The 19942-nt window shown below is 42.8% G+C and overlaps 1 pseudogene; it reads right to left on the bottom strand.

The window, feature by feature from the left end:
* Positions 1-2531: 2531 nt before the first annotated feature.
* LOC126095779 (5S ribosomal RNA) lies at positions 2532-2649 on the bottom strand (annotated as a pseudogene).
* Positions 2650-19942: the final 17293 nt, after the last annotated feature.

The raw sequence follows: 19942 nt of genomic DNA, 5'->3' as shown, positions 1-19942 counted from the left end.
CAAATTGCGAGCTTTGCTTGCACCCTGCGCCTGAGGCCAGCTGTCTTAACCATCTCCACTAGCCACCTGTACGAACTAGATCACCTCAGAACCCATGCGACAGGCGTTGTTGCTGCCAACGTAAGCTACAACTCGCAGACGACTGCACCTTGCACCACAGTAGCCGCAGGTTAGGCTGCTTCCACATCTCGGGTGAGACCCCTCCGGCAGATATTCCGAGTGCACATTGGCTTTCTTTTCAGCCCTGAACGCTATCTGCCTAAGGGGTTCCATAACGCGCCTAACATTGGAGCTCCCAATAACTAGCAAACCCCTGGCCCCGTATGCCTGCTCGGACCCTGCAGAAGGAGCGGGTACCCATGATCACATATACACCCAAAAAGGACTTGGAAACGTTGTGTGATGTGGCTGGTGTCTGTGAAAGTACTTGTTTTTGTATAGCCGTGCTGTCTATCTATCTGCTTGGCCGTACACAAAAACCATCACGGTTTATTTCCGACGTGAATACCGGACCATCCTGCTGCTTACAGTACGCTGCGTCAATCACATAGCCAGGAACACACAAAGTGTGGTCATAGGAACTGTCATTCGTCAGCGCCATCTACCGCGGCAAGACGCATTTGTGAACACATGCTCACAGGACCTTGTTTCCTTTATTTCCAGTCACGAATCCGTCCATGCATTTTGTCGAGATCTGCAAACAAGCATCATGCGAAAGAATTGTCGGTACTGGAATTATGGTTTTTTGAATAATCTTTAAATAAAACTTAACAACAAGAGACGGCAAAAAACTGGCCAATTTATCAAGCAATGTGCTATCTGAGGAATTTGACGTCCGGTAGCACATTGCTTGAGAAATTGGTCAGTTTTTTGCCCTTTGTTTTACTACTTATATTAACTATATTAAATTGTCTTATACAATATCGTATATTTGCTAGGAATGTTTAAGTCATACCAACATTTATTTATTTATTTAGCGTACTGCACAAATTATAATTATAAAGGACACCAGTAAAGTACATAAATTCGTAAATGCCTAAGAATAATACAAACGAAAGTTATAGACAGATCATTAGTATGCAAAGAAATATATAAGCTTAGATAAAAATATAAATATTCATACAAAGCCACAAAAGTCGGGTCAGTGTATAAAGAAATTCGCATCACAAATTTATGTCTAAATAGCCGAGCCGGCCGCTGCGGCCGAGCGGTTCTAGGCACTTCAGTCCGGAACCGCGCGACTGCTACGGTCGCAGGTTCGAATCCTGCCTCGGGCATAGATGTGTGTGATGTCCTTAGGTTAGTTAGGTTTAAGTAGTTCCAGGGGACTGATGACCTGAGATGTTAAGTCCCATAGTGCTCAGAGCCATTTGAACCATTTGAAGCCAGATAGCCGATACAATCGACAGCCTCTTCGATCGCGTTCAGGAAATCAGCAGTCTGGACGTGGCACTTTATATTCTGGCAATCTTCGACGATGTGTCGTATCGTTTGTCTTTCAGCACCACAAACAGTGTTATACTACACCAGTTTCGCAAAAGTCGCCCTGGAAGTTCCGAAGCGAAGCAAACAAATGCATACAGATAAATAAAAAAACAACAAAGGAAAGCAAAGAAAATAAGCTCACTAAGAATAATTCACGTATTGTAATACACATTTCGACATAATCATATTTACTGCTGAAACACGTCATTGCGTAGTACACTCATTTGTCTACCCTCGTCGTGGAAACTTGCGTTTTTTTATGGAAACAAGATGATAACAGTTTCTTTTTCTGCTCTTTTGTTACTATGGCGCACGTTTTCTCATAGGGAAATCAACCTATTTCTTAAAATCGTGCCACTTTGTTGGTCATATGCTTCACTCGTCGTACAGTTTATTCGTAAGACTCAAAATGTTTTTCTCAGCTATGTGAATAACTTTGATTCATGTACAACAGTTTCCTGAAAGACTTCAGATTAGACAATGATTTTCTACAAACTGGCAGCCGTAAATAAGTATTGTTAGCCTCCATCTACTGAGTGTGTCTGAGCGATCACAGGTATGTCACAAAAAGCGTTTGTACATTTAGGACTGCTTGCATACTGTGATAGGAAACTTCAAATCATTGTCTATTACCAGTTTTAGGTTATGGCAGTGTGACATGGGCTTTCAGTGCGTAAACCATTCAAAAAATGAGCATTGTCCAATAAGCAATGGAGAAGTGCATAATGGTAATCACTTGCAGAGAAAGGAAAAAAAAAATTGATTAAGGAAAGGAGTAGAATGGAGGGAGTGATGATAATTGTGATGAAAATGAATTGGAGGTAGATGGTTTAAACTAACTAAACTCGTCCCACGCAGGCCATGAAGGTTCAAAGATACCGAATGACTGCCGTCTCAGCCCTCAAGCGTCACTGGATGCGAATATGGAGGGACGTGTGGTCAGCACATCGCTCTCCCAGCCGTATGTCAGTTTCCGAGACCGGAGCCGCTACTTTTCAATCAAGTAGCTCCTCAGTTTGCCTCACAAGGGCTGAGTGCACCCCGCTTGCCAACAGCTCTCGGCAGACCGGATGGTCACCCATCCAAGTGTTAGCCCAGCCCGACAGCGCTTAACTTCGGTGATCTGACGGGAACCGGTGTTACCACTGCGGCAAGGCCGTTGGCGTAGATGGTTTAGCCATGTGAATGAACGATAATTAGAAGTATTATTCTGGATTCAGTGGCTTGAAAAGGACCGAGGTTCACAGCCTAATGGAAGGTGTACAGATGTAATTAAAAAATTAACATATAGGAGCAACGTATTTTTGTTTATGTAGACAGAAACTACGCAGATATCTGCAAGAGGGATTTATTCATCACTGAATGCAAACTGTTCAATGCTCTTGTTGCTTTTGAAAATGGTATTGTTGTAGTACCGCTGGGTTAGTGAGATATCGTATGTTAGAAGTATAAATTGATGTTTAAATTCTCGAAATAAGTAGGATCAGAGTGGAAAGACACGAGACGAATAAGGTAAAGTACTGATGACAGCAATCAACAGAGGAGAATGCAAGAAGAGGTAACTGATAAAAGAGCTCTTAAGACAGAGCTGGGACAAGATTGCGACCTATCTGCAGATCGGTTTAGTATTGACTGTAACAGTCTGTCGGACGAAACCTTGGCCACCATAGAAAGTATAGGACTAAGCGGAGATACAGTGGAAGTTATTACAACTGCAGATGAGCAAATGGCCCTTTCAAAAAATGCAAATGATCTTTAGAAAATTATTGAGGCTATAACAGAGACGGGGGAAAAATCTGAAATCCGTACTAACTTTTCCAAGACAATTTTAATGAAAATACCACACCCACACAGTGCAGTAAAAGTAAAAATATAGGGAGAGAAATTGAATAAGTGAACTCCTTCACTTACTTAGTGATCGTGTAAAATGTGTACGAAGTTATGATGTTGTGGTCTTAAGTCCGAAGACTGGTTTGATACAGCTCTCTAAGCTACTCTATCTTATGCATGCCTCTTCATGACCGAATAACTACTACAACCTAGATCCTACTGCATTTGCTTGCTGTACTCATCTCTTGGTCTTCTTGTAGTTATACTGGAGCAATAAGATGAAAGACGCCACGTGTGAGGGAAGTATTTGGAATAAAAGGTTTACCGACAAAACGAGTGACAGGAGCTGATACAAGAAAATATTTGGAGTGTGTAGCGGGGTGAAAATGGTATGAACCGAAGGGTATTGGTTCGGTCCTATTTACACGGTTGGAACCTGGAGCGTTGATCACACACCATATAGCTCGAACTTGGGTCCGTCTGATTCTCATCTCTTCGTTCGCATGAACCGCTGGCTATGGGGACAGCATTTTGGCACATAAAGCGCAATGAAGACCAGCGCAGGGAATTGGCGGAAAGCACAGACGGTCGCCTTCTATGAGAGGATGTTCTACAACGTACGTGTAATTCGGAGCGGCGACTATGTAGAGAAGTAGCTGGAATGTTGCAAATGAAACAGTTTTGTTTGTTTGCTTGGCCATCTTCCGCAGCAGCTGTTAACATCTGTTACTATAGGTTACCCGTCTTGAGCTGACTGCAATCTAATTGAAAAGAATTACACCAGACGCGTTTCGCATTTATTTATAAATCTTCTTCCGTGTTATGCTGCAAATTGGATACATACGTTTGTAAATTTTTTGATTGTTTTTGGTTAAAAACAACGTTTTCTTTATAAAGTTTGTCTGCAAGCTACTTACGGTGTTTCTTTACATAATATTCTCCTTCCCTTCTTGCTAGCAGTGGTTGGTGTCGACAGGCTTCATTTCACATCTGCACTTAGCAGTTTTTGGCATTCTCCAGTACTTCCTACGCTACACTATTTACAATTGACTTCCTTAACTATTTTTCTGCACTGCCACAGTGTTTATGCCTATTCGTTTGTTTTCGTACACTTTGTGAATGTTGCCAACGTAAAAAAAAAAAACAACCCCACTCCTCACACATCTTCATTTACATACAAGACAATTTCACTAACTCTCTCTCTCTCTCTCTCTCTCACTCTCTCTCTCTCTCTTTCTCTCTCTCCCTGTCTCTCTCTCTCTCTCTCTCTCTCTCTCTCTCTCTCTCTCTCTCTCACACACACACACACACACACACACACACACACACACAAAATCGTTTCATAGGTTGGCGACTCACAACGTGAACGAAAACAAACGAATAGGTATAAACACTGCGGCAATGAAGAATGAAAAACAGTTTAAGAAAGTCAATTGTAAATATTGCAGCGCAGGAAATACTGCGGCATGCCAAAAACTGCCAAGTGCAGATGTGTAATGAAGCCTATCGACACCAACCACCGCTAGCAAGAAGGGAAGGAGCAGATTATGTAATGAAACACCGTAAGTAGCTTGCAACCGAATTTATAAAGAAAACATCGTTTTAAACCTAAAGCAACCAAAAAAATGTACAAACGTATGTATCCAATGTACAGAATAACCACGGAAGATGCTTTATAAGTAAAAGCGAAACGCGTCTCGTGTGATTTTTTTTAAATTAGATTGTAGTGAGACGGATAACCTGTGGTAACAGAGAAGCAGTTTTGGTTTTAACTGTGGTTTGCATTCCGCGATCGATCAGATGTTGCAAAAAAAAATAACACCTACACTACTGGCCATTAAAATTCCTACACCAAGAAGAAATGCAGATGATAAACAGGTATTCATTGGACAAATATATTATACTAGAACTGACATGTGATTACAGTTACACGCAATTTGGGTGGATAGATCCTGAGAAATCAGTACTTAGAACAACCATCTCTGGCCGTAATAATGGCCTTGATACCCTGGGTATTGAGTCAAACAGTGCTTGGATGGCGTATTGTGACGAGCCAGTTCCTCGGCCACCATTGACCAGACTTTTCAATGTGTGAGAGGTCTGGAGAATGTGCTGGCCAGGGCAACAGTAGAACATTTTCTATATCAGAAAGGCCCGTACAGGACCTGCAACATGCGGTCGTGCATTAGGGTTTCGCAGGGATCGAATGAAGGGTAGAGCCACGGGTCGTAACACATCTGAAATGTAACGCCCACTGTTCAAAGTGCCGTCAATGCGAACAAGAGGTGACTGAGACGTGTAACCAATGGCACCCCATACCATCACCCAGGGTGATACGCCAGTATGGCAATGACGAATACACGCTTCCAATGTGCGTTCACCGCGAGGTCGCCAATCATGGATGCGACCCTCATGATGCTGTAAATAGAACCTGGATTCATCCGAAAAAATGACGTTTTGCCATTCGTCCACCCAGGTTCGTCATTGAGTATACCGTCGCAGGCGCTCCTGTCTGTGATGCAGCGTGAAGGGTAACAGCAGCCATGGTCTCCGAGCTGATAGTCCATGCTGCTGCAAACGTCGTCGAACTGTTCGTGCAGATGGTTGTTGTCTTGCAAACGTCCCTATCTGTTGACTCAGGGATTGATACGTGGCTGCTAACAGTCATTGGATCCCGACCAACGCTAGCAGCAATGTCGCGATACGGTAAACCGCAATTGCGATAGGCTACAATCCGACGTTTATCACAGTCGGAAACATCGTACTCATTCCTCCTCCTTACACGAGGCATCACAACAACGTTTCATCAGGCAACGCCGGTCAACTGCTGTTTGTGTATGAGAAATCGATTGGAACCTTTCCTCATGTCAGCATGTTGTAGGTGTCGCCACGGGTGCCGACCTTGTGTGAATGTTCTGAAAAGCTAATCATTTGCATATCACAGCATCTTCTTCCTGTCGGTTAAATGTCACGTCTGTAGCACGCCATCTTCGTGGTGTAGCAATTTTAATGGCCAGTAGTGTAGTAGTATGCGGAAATAAAATAGGATTTAGAAATGGTTGCAATATTGCTGCAGTAAAATAAATCATTCTCAGTTGTCAAAAGGGGAGAGAAGTACTGACTACGCATTAAATATGCAGATGCTGTCTTCGCTGAAAGCTTCCAAGAGGTTCTGCGATAGTTTTGCAAAAGCACTTGAAAAGAAAAAGCTAGCGGCGCAGCACTCCAGCACTAGCCAGTAATGGTGAAGTCAGTCACGCGGACTAGTCTGCCGATTATGTGCTATGGAGAGAGAGAGAGAGAGAGAGAGAGAGAGAGAGAGAGAGAGAGACCGTGAGCGAGAGAGGGAGGGAGGGGAGGGGGGAGAGACTCGGGCTGGAAGAGGGAGAGCAGGAGAGGGCTGGAACGCGGGGCAGACGCCACTGAAAGGAAGCATTTTATCACTGGCAGCTGTGAAAAAAGAACAGGCAGTGGCGTCGGCAGCGCCGGGTTAAAGAGCGACGGCGCTTTCGCTCGCGTCGCAGCGGCAACGCGTGCCTTTCGCCTCTCCTCTCCTCTCCTCTCCTCTCCTCTCCTCTCGTTACTACGCCCGCTGGAAGCCGCGGCGCGTCCGCGCGTCCAGATATACAGCGTTCAATAGCGTCCGCAGCGGCGCGCCAGATACGCCCCCCAGCGACAAGTATCGCTCGTATGCTTTTTAGCTTTTTTCCCCCTACCCCCCCCCTCTCTCTTTCTCCCCTCCCACCCAGCCAGGCAGCTTCGCATACTCTTGCCTTAACACAAGAGGCAACGCGGCGATTTTTCATCCGGTAGTCGTGCGAGAAAATAGGGGCCGTTTACCGTATGATGAATTATGATGCTTTCACTGAAAAGGCTGAAACAGCCCACGGGTGGCCCTTTCAGTGCTTTATATAGCACAGTCTCCTAATCTCGTGTTATTCATATTAATGACGCACTTCATTTGTTTCTGCATTGAAAGTAAACTTAATGTTTTTTTTTTGGTTAAACGGTAACAATATGTCCTTTGGCGTGTTCCTAGTGCTTGTATGTGGTATACAGTAGCTCCGCATCATATAAGCCAGTTGTTCTGCGTTCATTCATTCCAAATTTAATTCTAGTGTTGGAAAAGCGGCATTTTCTCACCCTGAGCTGCTCATAAAAAAATCTTTTTACGAAACAAGTTTCGGTCGACTGTCCATCATCAGGTTCATAAAGTCTTTACAGCATCATGTTAGGTGCAATACAATTACATTAAGATCAGATGATAAAACGATGAATTAGACGCTGTTGTCATATCGTAACATACATTTCTTCGTCAATCTATAATGTGTTACTCCACTGTGTCAAATTTATTAACTGATGGTAAAATGTTAGATATTAATTGCTTTATATAAATTGTACTGTATCATTTTTGTAATCTGTACTAATTTTGCAAATGCGAGAAATCTGACATGAGGATAGCTTGAATCCTGAGGAAGAACATAGGTTACTTTATAAACTAAAAAGGTGAAGTGGAGAATGGAATATTACTCTCTTTACATGAGTGACAAGCAGACACGAGGGGGCAGTTGACTTTATTGCACATACAGTGCAATACTTATTCATCATAACAAAGCTACTGATATGTGAACACAGCCACAGGTAACAGCTGTTATTCAGTATAGTTTAGTTAAACAGTCACTGCTACATTCAGTAAATACCTATGCACAGCAATTGCTAAAATTATTATGAAAAATAAAAATGTTAAATAAAATGTATTGGCTCAGTGTATTGTGCGTAAAGCAATTTCAATTTTTAATCATTCAGTAGATTAAATTGAAGTATTTAAAGTACACAGTCGACTCACAGCGTTACTGTCAGAACCTCTAAGCAAAGTGTTCCTTTGTCTGTGGACACAGTTTCCCACGTAAACAAAGATGTCAGTCGGCAACATGACGGATGCTGCGCCGTTTTTAAGCATCACACAAAGAAAATACGTTTGTGCCACGCAAAATCGGAGCAACAGAAACACAATACGAAGTAAGTGCATCTTACGAGTATTATAATGCAAATATAGAAGTATAACCCGTGAAGACTAATAGATAAACATAACAGGTATTCTACACAGGGCTGTTGCAGATTGAAATTCCAGTCTATGTTTTTAACGAAATGCTAACTGAAGATTTAATAATGTATTACGCCAGTTGCAGCTTGGATGCATATTAGTATAAATAAAAGCACATAAAAATGTTGTTTACTGTATTTCTTAAAGGTATAAGTGTTCGTAGAGACCATCGAGTGACATGCCACGTTGGCTATGATACTGGTATGGTAGTATCTCAATATCTCACTGGATTAAATCCCAGTCCCCTCGTCCCCCCTCCCCGCGCCCTCAGTCAACAATAGCAGGAATTGACATGTTTTTCCTGAATCAAGCAATTATCTACGTTACACTAGTCAGTGGGATGAGCCAAAGACTAAGAAGTAAAAAATGAAACTTCCTGACAAACTGTGTTCCTGATCTGGACTCGAATGTGGAACGTCCTTTCAATGCAAAAATGCAACTGACTGAGCTATCGAAGCACGACCCACGACCTGCCCTCACTGTTATGCTTCCTCCAGTACGTTTATGAAGTTTCAAGTGTAGGCGATGTGGTATCGGCGGAGGCAGGTAGTGAATCGTTCCTGGATATTTCAATCGGTAAGGCATTTCCCAGCGAAAGGCAAAGACTGCCCGTTTGACCTGTGATCGGGAATACGATTTTAACCTGCCAGGAAATTTTAAATCTGTGTACTCTCAGCTGAAGAGTGAAAGGCAACTGTGGAAAGAAAAAAGTTGTCAACCTACGACACAAGGAGTGTGCGATTATATATTCACTTTGAGTTATTGATTTATTTTAGTTTTATTTATTATTACTCGTTAATCGTTTCTTAACTGTAGTAACTGGTGTTTAAGTCGTGGGAATCAACAAAAAATAATAAGCCAGCAGGAAGAAATACAATTACAGTACATTTCAATTACATTTTCACAAAAAAATATCTTATTCTGGACCATGGCTAAACCGATTTTCTGAAACCATCAATATATTTTCGTCATACATTGGTTTATAAATAAAACTTGCTTTGCGCATTTCATTACACTGAATGGACATCTATGTCAAATCGACAAATCAAGTGTTTGTCAGCAACTTTTGCCACTGTTGCATAATCACATCTTTTCACATTTCAAAAGTAGCACTTCCTCGTCATGACTGTTGCTCTCTAATGGCATTCCTGCATGATTTTGTGTAATGTTTAGTTTGCCGATGTCTGCAAAACTCAATGCCTATATAGGAAAGTTTCTTGTCCTCTTTGACTGGCGCGTCCATTGTCCAACTACCTCTGACCTTCCAGACAAACAACATGAACTAGATGCCTGTCTGGTCTGTCTGGCTACTACAATAGCACTGCTGTTGTCCTGGAGCTTAATTCTCCAGGGGAAACGCTTTCTCTCGTCTCGAGGCGCTGGTGGTGCTCTCAGAGAGACGACGAAGGCTATGGTTGTGTGTGTTGCGTATGAAGTTCCACCGGGCTGTGCCCGTCTGACTTTCAATGCGCTAGGGGATTCCGTGAAAATGAGGGATTGGGGTTGTGCGTGTTTTCAGTGTGTAAGCTTGTGTCTGGTGTTTTGTGTGTGTGTGTGTGTGTGTGTGTGTGTGTGTGTGTGTTTTGTTGGTCCTTAAAGTGGCGCTTCAGTGTTAATTTCGGGTGTTTGTGAGAAGCTTCTTGTGGTTCGTCTTCTAAACTTTGAACGAGAGTGTGGGGCGAAGTTTGTGTTGTTTCGTAAAGATTTTGTGGATTTGGAGACGACTATATGGACTTTCCGACTTTACTGTAGGTGCCACAGGTGCCTTGGCACTTCCTACTAACAGAGTTTTGCACAGCGCTATTTCCAACCAAAGAAACCCTTCCTCTGCCCCCCTCCCCTCCCCCCCCCCCCCTTACCACCACCGCACTGCGCACTGGATACTCGTGCACCAGCGACGGTGGATGTGTTGTCACCGTGAGTCAGGCAATGCCCTCGCCGACAACCTTCGTTCCCTTGCAGTTTCGTACGTTTCTTAATTTCTATACATTGTGCGTAATGGAAATGATTATATAACGAATGTAGAACTGCACTAAAAGGTTCCACGGAAAAACACAGTGCATGTTTTCCACATTTTTAAAGAGAAACTTCTGTATTTGAAAGATAAAGGTTCAGATTAGGTCGCAAATATGCCAAATTTTAGCTCCCAGATCAGATTTGTAGAAGAGTTTTTCGGACTACCATGAACCCTATTTCGGAGATTCAGCTGAGCGAAGATATTTTGAAATTAACTGAAAAATGTTCAAATGTATGTGAAATCTTATGGGACTTAACTGCTAAGGTCATCAGTCCCTAAGCTTCCACACTAATTAACCTAAATTATCCTAAGGACAAACACACACACCCATGCCCGAGGGAGGACTCCAACCTCCGCCGGGACCAGCCGCACAGTCCATGACTGCAGCGCCTTAGATCGCGCGGCTAATCCCACGCGGCGAAATTAACTGAAGGTAATAGCTTCATGAAAACTGACAATGGGTCTTTTTTCTACCGGAAATATGAACATGACAAAGTTCTGTTACAGACATTTTAGTCAAAGAATCGTATTGTGAAGATCGTATGCTGCAATTTTCATTACGGTATATTTATGAATATCGCTGTTATTTTTTAAATATGACTCCTTCTTTGCAACAAACTTCGTAAAGCAGAATTTTGCTTATCCGTTCTGCTCAGCTAAGGAACGCTTTGAACTTATTTCGCACTGTTTTCTTTCAGTATCGCTTTATTCATCCGCTGCTTCTTTTTTACATTCGCGCCTCCATTATGAATTTTGTTGTGTACGCTTCTCAGTAAATTTGTATTTATGAATTAAGTTACTAAATTTCAATCTATCTTGAATGATTTCTTAGTGAATGTCAGTTTCTTCCAAAACTTCTTTAACTTTCGTTGGCCAATTTTTCATTTTGTATTTATATTATTTTACCTTTTATTTTTCATTTTTTGTTTGTTTTTCATTTATTTTTTGTAGGGGATGCTAACCTTAGAAATTTCTTTGTGAGTGTGTTCTTTTGCATTTTATACAAGCGACAGAAAAGTGTAATCACCGTTCGCTAATGATACGTGTGGTTGCTCTTCTGTACTTTGAGTAAAAGTATTGTAATGGTATAATTTTATAACGTAGCCTTGGCAATTTCTGTGATACTTTGCATTATGCCTTACTGAACCAGGATATGGTCATATAATGAGAGGGGACTGCAGGATGTTAATTGTGACTAGGTTAATTTGATTCTAATTTACTGATTAAAGATTTAGACAGAATAGTTGATACTCTCAACGGTGACTTGGAAGTGATATCCACCTGCTGCTCGGGATGCGGGAAGGCGTCTTCGCCATCGTAGATGCGGAGAATCGGACACGACAGAATATCAAACCTGAAAGTATCACCATAAATCAGCCGAACAGTCTTGGTGATAGGTTAATACAGACCCTGATGATCTGAACGAAAATTAAAGAAAATCTACAACTGCTAATTTCTTCCCTTGAACGCACCCCCATTAAATGCTCAGGATATTTAATAAAATCTTTCCTTTAGTCAAAACGGTTACTACGGATGCATAGAGAGAATTGTGCAACCCACCGTACGCTATGATAACAAATGTCAGCGTGGTAGTAACGCATGCACAAGGCATAAAAGGTCAACGTTTTGGCGGAGCCGTCATTTGCACTCAGGTGATTCATCTGAAAAGTTTTCCGAGGTGATTACGGCTGCTCGACGGGAATTAACAGACTTTGAACGCGGAATAGTAGTTGGAATTACACGCTTGGGACATCCCATTTCGGAAATAGTAGAGAAATTCAATATTTCCAGGTCCACAGTGTCAACAGCGGGTCAGGATACCACACTCAGGCATTACCTCTCACCAATGACAACGCAGTGGTCGACGGCCTTCACGACCGATAGCAGCGGTGCGTGAGGAAAGTTGTCAGTGCTAATAAACAAGCAGCACTGCGTGAAATAACAGCGGAAACCAATGTGGGAGGTACGTCGAAGATACCGGCCACGACAGTGGGGCGACATTTAGCGTTAATGGGCTATGGCAGCAGACGACGGATGCGGGTGCCTCTGCTAATAACACGACATGTCCTGCAGCGTCCTTTCTGTTCTCGTGGCCCTATCGGTTGGAACCTTGACGACTATAAAACCTGGTCTGATCAAATGAGTTCCGATTTTGGTTGGTGAGAGCTGTTGGTGGGGTCCCAGTGTGGCTTAGGCCCCAAGAAGCCATGGACCCAAGTTGTCAACAAGGCACTGTGCAAGCTAGTTTTGGAACCGTAATGGTGAGGGCTGCGATTACACGGAATGGACTGGATCCGCTAGTCGAACTGAACCTGGAAATGGTTACGTTCGGCTACTTGGAGAAAATTTGCACCCATTCATGGTCTTCATAAGCCCATGTCATGTGACGATTGCTTTGAAGAACATTATGCAGAGCTCGAGTGAATGATTTGACCACCCAGATCGTTCGACATGAATCCCATCCAACATATATGGGACATAATCAGGTGGTCAGTTCGTGTACAATATTCCGCACTGGCAACACGTTCGCTATTGTAGACGGCTATAGAGACTGCATGGCTTAATAATTCTGTAGGGCACCTCCAGCGGCTTGTTCAGTTCATGTTACGTCGAGTTGCTGCACGAAGCCGGGCAAAAGTAGGTCCGACGGGATATTAGGATGTGTCGCATGACTTCTGTCGCTTTAGGGTAAGTAGAGTAATGATTATTCTCTAGAGTACTATTTGTGAACGGAGCCTGATATTGCAGTTGCAAAAGGCCAATCGGAACTCAGCAATAAATTTAATGAAAACAGTCAGTCAATTTAAAGATGAAATAATGACTTTATCAAATAAGCTTTAAAAAGAATAACTAAATCTTCAGTTATTAGATAACCTTAAAAATAACCAAAGCTACCTTGGCAAACTAATAATAAAGCTTAGAAGAAGGCCCCAGATAATGCAATAAAATAAGATGCTATTCAAATAAGATACTGTTCAAATACGACCGCTGGGTCTATTTTAGAATATAACAATACATCAAGGGATAACTCTAACTTCAGAAGGTAACGGTATTAGGTCTAGTCTGCTCAGAGTTACTCAACTAACACAAAAGACCAGGAGCGTAATGCGGCCACACGACAGACCCACAGGCTGCTTAGTGTAGAAAGTTGGCCTCGCCACCTTGACTAAATACATCTGTGTGGCGCATGGCCTATCTGTGTACGGCTCGTGTTTATCCCATTTATTTGTTGTCATCTTCTATTACGGTATTGCCGCCTCGTTTTCTTATTCCATTTACTGACATCACTAACTTCCTGCCTTACTTGCCCACGAGCGGCAGCAGCAGCGCGTATCGGTAAGTGCACTGTCACCATCTCTGGAGCGACCGATAGTATTTCCGGGTCGTCGTGTGTCCGGCAGTGAGTTTTTCGAACGGACCAGCAGTGCAGTCGGGACGCAGCAGCAGAGAAGTCGTGGATGGAGTGCTCGCCGACCGCTGACGACACACACGCACTGTCCGACGGAGGGAGATTGGAGCGGGACGGCCGTTGGTTGGTCGTTCGGTTAGTCGCCTCATCGGCCGACGTATATTTGGTCCTTTCACCGTTTCCGGGCCAGGGCAATTGGTCGGTTGGCGTGGAGCAGCGAGTAAGTCTCCGCGGCGCGTACTTTGGCCGGGGCCGGTGCCGGCGTCCACGCGCGGTCGGAGTATGAGGGGCTGTTCCCATTGCTACGAGGTCCGTGGCTCACTGATCCCGGACACCAGAGTTAAGTTATCCTGTCGCTTGGTCCGTTGGCTGTCTGTCGGTTGGGTTGTCGTCAGATCGTGAATCGTTGGCCCGACTGCCTGTCTCACCTAAACGAGCGTTAGTGATTGAATTCCAGGCCGACCCTCGACCACCTGAGCGCCCTTGGGTGTACTGCTTTTTTAAAATTTGTTGTTGTTGTTTGTCCTTGTATGGGTTCTAGCCGATTTTTTCTAAAAATTAAGGTTGTTTTGCCGTTAGGCGTAAGATTCTTTGGCCTTCAGCCTAATTTAAAGAACTCTTTCATGTAAGACCTTTGGCATTTTAAAGGTTTTAATGTTGTGGAATTTTAAGTGTTGGGCCTTCAGCCGATTTTGAGTTGGAGTTGTTTTGCTCTTAAGGCTTTCAGCCTAAATTAAAGATCTGTTTCACGTAAGGCCTTTCGTATTTAAAAAAAAATTAATGTTATGAAGTTTTAAGTGTTAGGCCTTCTGCCGATTTGAATTTAATTTGTTTGCTCTTGAAGTGTCAAATTCTTTGAACCTTCAGCCTAACTAAGGAACAGTTTTAAAATTAGGCTTTGCCTTTTTAATTGCTGTTTATGCTTGCGTTTTAAGTTATTGACCTTCAGCAGTTTTTAAAGTGGCTTTCAGCTGGTAATTAAGTCCAAAAGATTGAAGCTGTGTGTTTAAAAAAATTTTTTTTGGTTTCTTGTAATGTGTGATCAAATAAGAACGTTTTATGTTCGAGTATAAATGACAGCCGCTTATTTTGGTCCCTTTCCACAACTTAAACTACCTGTCCTGTGCTGCGGGTTTAGCAGGGCTTTTCACGTAATGCGGCCACACAACAGACCCACAGGCTGCTTAGTGTAGAAAGTTGGCCTCGCCAACTTGACTAAATACATTTGTGTGGCGCATGGCCTATCTGTGTACCGTTGAACAGTCAGATCAGCTATGTGGTATGGGTTAACCACCCTTCAGTGCGACTGTACCCAGATGAATAATTGCTGTCAAACCAATAACTTACTCGTAGATAAAGTATCGAACTACAGTGGTGCGCCACTTCTAGATTAACCAAGGATAGTACAACTGCATCTCGATATGCTACCAAACAGAATAACCGGCACAGAAGACGGGACAGTTGTGTGATACTAGATCGTTCGAAGTCAATCAAACGGGGCGGATGCCACTCAGTCACGACTAGACATACTCATTTCAATACAAGACTCCACTGCCGGAAACGTCCGACCATCCTGAGACATGGCGTCTGGCGCTAGTTATGCTCCACTTGAGTCGCTGATATCAACACTCGTCTGGTCTTGTATCTCTGACTGTTCCGCCTTTTGTTTTCCGGCTTGGCGTGTGGCCGGGGTCTTTCTCGGGTCGGCGTTCAACGAGGCAGCATGTGTTGAAGGCAGGCCCTCGTATCTATCCGCTGTGCCTGGGCCTCGCCTTCCTCGCCGTTTCGCCGTGCGCCGGGTGTACGGCGCTGATTAGTCGGCGTGTTTGCGTGCGAAACGGTGGCGGGTCGGTCGTCTCATGCTGGACATCTTCTCATTGCGTAACTGGAAGCATTAAGTTACGTATGATTCGTATTCTGCGGTTAACCAGTGAAGATTTGTGGAACTTATGGTGACATGTTATATCTACCGGAGATCCTTTAAGGATGATTCTGAGTACGAGTGTGTTTTTCCGCGGATCGGAGTCTAATTAGAGTTTTACTGCTGGTTTTAAAGGTTCCTTGTAGTGTTAATTTAAAGTAATATCTTAATGTGCTCTTTGTCCAGTTATGGTTTTGGACTTTCTTTGATATGAAGGGCAGAGCTTGTGTTAAGTCAGTTTCATTGCGACCAGTGACAAACTTTAAAAGGCCCTTTGTAGGATTGTCACTTGAGCCTGCCCGTCTTACTCTTACGCCCTCTGTGGGTCCTGTACTAATGTAGTATTCCTTTGTGTGTATTTGCTCTGTTATTGTGTATTCTTACTTTATATTTAGTTCTTTTTACATAAATTTCGGATGCGCTCTTTCTGGTCTGGCCGGTTGTCAGTTTGCCCTGACGCGCGGACCAGGCCGTTGCTTCCCTGGCAGTGGCGTTGTCGTCATACTTGACAGCAACCTCGCTGTGGGTCCATACGGAGCCTTGGCAAATTAAGCAATTCGCTTAAACATTCTATTATTGTTGTATTTCAGTCCTGTTGTTAACCTTTCTCATGAATATGTTTACAGGGCAACTTCATCCAGTCGTTTTTTAAGAGATGAACTTTTCGTTTATTGATCCAGCTAGCAACCGATTTAAATCAAAGTTTTTAAGATTCTGAATTTGTTTTCTTTTACATTTGTTAAATTCATTAGCTTAACGGGTATAAATAATTTAGAATTTTAAGCAGAAGTTTCTGCCATTTGTGGAAGCCAGTCGTATATTTTCTTAAGAGGACAAAGGTTCGAATTAAAATTTTCTATTATTATTCTGAAATTAGTTCTTTACTTGAAACTGAAATTATGTACCAACCACAAGTTGTCCATCAACAAAGATCCCTAGCTTCCTAGGATCTTCGAGTAGCTGTGGTTAGCAGTACCACAGCTCACATCCAACAACATGAGTCAGAACCGCAGGAATCATTGCACAATAGAGATTCCGCTTGCTCATAACCAGACCGACATCAAGTCACTGTGCTCCCGCAAGATTCTCAAATAATCAATTGCACAAAACGACCGCATCTAGGAAGTCAAAAGCATGAAGCTGGTTTACCTTGCAGGTGTTCACAAACGCAGAAACACTCGGCTCCGATGCTCAGCTATGTGAACTAAGGGTGAATCACCACTCCGCCGGTAGCAATACCAATTTGACACCATCTAACCTTGCAGTTACAGTCAGTCCCTACTATAATGCACAGTAGCAACATAAATGGTTCAAATGGCCCTGAGCACTATGGGACTTAACATCTGTGGTCATCAGTCCCCTAGAACTTAGAACTACTGAAACCTAACTAACGTAAGGACCACATCCATGCCCGAGACAGGATTCGAATCTGCGACCGTAGCGGTCACGCGGTTCCAGACTGAAGCGGCTAGAACGGCACGGCCACACAGGCCGGCAGTAGCAACATAAGCGAGGTTATCACTCGCGGTAGTGTGACATCTGGTACTTATTTTCCTGTAAATGGATATGAACTCCCACCGAGTAGTAACTCAGTAAATTAAAAACACCTGTAACAGCTTCGTCGACAACGATGTAACGATCAGCAAACATACGGGCGAACACTCGAAATCGACGGCACCATTCAACGAAGGATTACACTGACCTGTACCTTCATTGTGGCCAAGCAGTGGTTGATAAGCCATACAAGCAATACAACCTTTTACCAACTCGAACCTCTCGAATTACGGACACACCCTGTGAAATCTAAGAGAACACGAAGACCACGGCATACGCCAAAACTCGACTTCGCCACCGTAGTGCCCGTAGATAACACTGTTATCATAATCACCGACGGCATGCCATTCCAAACCTCCCAGACAGCATTCCATGCCTCGTGACCGTTCCGCGGGTCTCAGAGCCTGTCGATCGCGGATCGCCACTGACGAACTATAGGCGAAACAGGCAGAGGAACTTCTCAATCAATGGCTATGGCGCGAATTCAATAATGCCGGAGAGAAAAGAAAGAGGCACATTGTGAAGCATAAAATATTAAAATAAACTAGTATACTTACAAATGCCATCACAAATCCACAAAAAGCGGCTGGAATCTATGCAGGGTTATTCGTAGGTACCTCCAGGGTTTCAGAAAACAAGTGTGCGAAAATTTGGAGACATATAGCAAACAGAGATATTAATAACCTGGCAACTCAGTATTAACGTGTCACAATCATATTTGTTTAACAGTTTGTTATGAACCGTCTTTCTTTCCTAGGCCAATACCAAACAGATAGTCTACATAGCTTCAGCGAGTTTTCATAGCTGTACAATGATTGCTGCACAAAGACATATGATATATTTAGGCTATATCGACAGAAAGCACAAGCAAGTATAATATCTAAAGGACTATAAATAAATAAACCTTATATTACAGTATATTCAAATATTAAAACTATATGAATATATAGGCCAAAAATGTTGTACAAGCGAATAATGGCACAGGTTACTATATCATATGGACAAACTGTTGAACTTCACGAACAGACCGGAAAATTGGGGGGTGGGGACAAAGAAGTCCATGGAATAAGGTTTCGCAACAGTTGTAACAAGCATATTATCTGATGCTGAGAGAAATAATAACTGGTTGCTGCTACTTTCATAAGGGTGAATAGTAGATTGTGTTTGGTCATTAGGGACCAGGTTAGGATTTTTTAAACGGTTTTTATTAGTTGCCAGAATTTCAACTAATGTTCGTTTCCTTCCTTTAGTTCCTTTATGGAGAACATCACATTTCACATCACATGAATGACATTTATTCAGGGGCTGTTTAGCAAATGTGACATCTTTCTTTCTCAGTCTCCAAACCCTTACATGCCCAGTTAGACTAGTTGTTATAGCCCTACTTGACTGATCTAAAAGCAATTTGCTACACAGACGGCAGGAAAATGTATGCTCTAATGGTGTAATCTTGTCTGTGTTGTTGAACATAAGGTGCGCAACAATGTTACTAGTGTACATTTCCTGGATTTAGTTTTCTGGCAAGAACCCGTGAAGTCCTACCCACATATAGCATTGGGGTCCATTTGTCAGTGGGGTTTTGTGCTGTCTGAAGTGGATAAAAAGTAGTATTATCTTCTGTCTCTTCTTTCTGCTGAATGTATTGTCAATTAGTGTAGGACTATAATCAGTGCCATGTGCTATTTCATTAATCACTTTTAATTAATTTTCAAAATCTGGTTTATTCTGCGAAATGCATAGTATGCAGTAGTTCAAATGGTTCAAATGGCTCTGAGCACTATGGGACTTAACATCTGAGGTCATCAGTCCCCTAGAACTTAGAACTACTTAAACCTAACTAACCTAAGGACATCACACACATCCGTGCCCGAGGCAGGATTCGAACCTGCGACCGTAGCGGTCACGCGGTTCCAGACTGAAGCGCCTAGAACCGCAAGGCCACACCGGCCGGCAGTATGCAGTGCACAATGGAGTGGAAGGCAGCATATTTGTATGTTATGAGATGCTTGGAAGTGACTGGTATTACTTTGTATGTTGAGGTTACTTCCCCATACATCTTAAATATCTGCTGTTGCTTACTGATGTCAATGGTGAGATCAAAATATCTGATGCTCTACTCCTAAATCCACTGCAAACTTGGTTTTACTGTAGTATGAATGCAAATGTTGATAAAATTTATTCAATTGCTTGGAGACACCTGTCCACAGCGCAATGCACTATCCACGTTCCTACACCAATATTGTATTTTAGAACTTAAAAGCTCCTCATTTTTAAATGTTTGCTCAAAATAATCCATAAACATTTCAGCTAATAAGTGGCTCAGTCGGAACCCCATTGTAACCCATTTGACTGAAGGTAGAAAGTCTGTTAAAACTGGAAACAAATTTGATTCAAGCATGTTTCAGTTGTAAGTTCTGTCTCCAAAGGGCTTGTTTTGGTTTTATGTAACATTTATGTTAAAATTTTCATGGTCTCTGCAACAGGAAGGTCAGAAACAGGCTGCTAACATCGAAAGAGACTAACCTTGCACTAGGTGGAAAGGGTGCATCTTTAAGTTCCTTCACCAATGCAAGTGAATTAAGTATCCCAAATTTTGGTTGAAATTTAGTTTTTTTTAAATTG

Source organism: Schistocerca cancellata, chromosome 8 (genome assembly GCF_023864275.1).
Source record: "Schistocerca cancellata isolate TAMUIC-IGC-003103 chromosome 8, iqSchCanc2.1, whole genome shotgun sequence".
Classification (NCBI taxonomy): domain Eukaryota; kingdom Metazoa; phylum Arthropoda; class Insecta; order Orthoptera; family Acrididae; genus Schistocerca; species Schistocerca cancellata.
The sequence above is the reverse complement of the archived record's forward strand: the minus strand, read 5'-3'. Positions and strand labels throughout refer to the sequence as shown.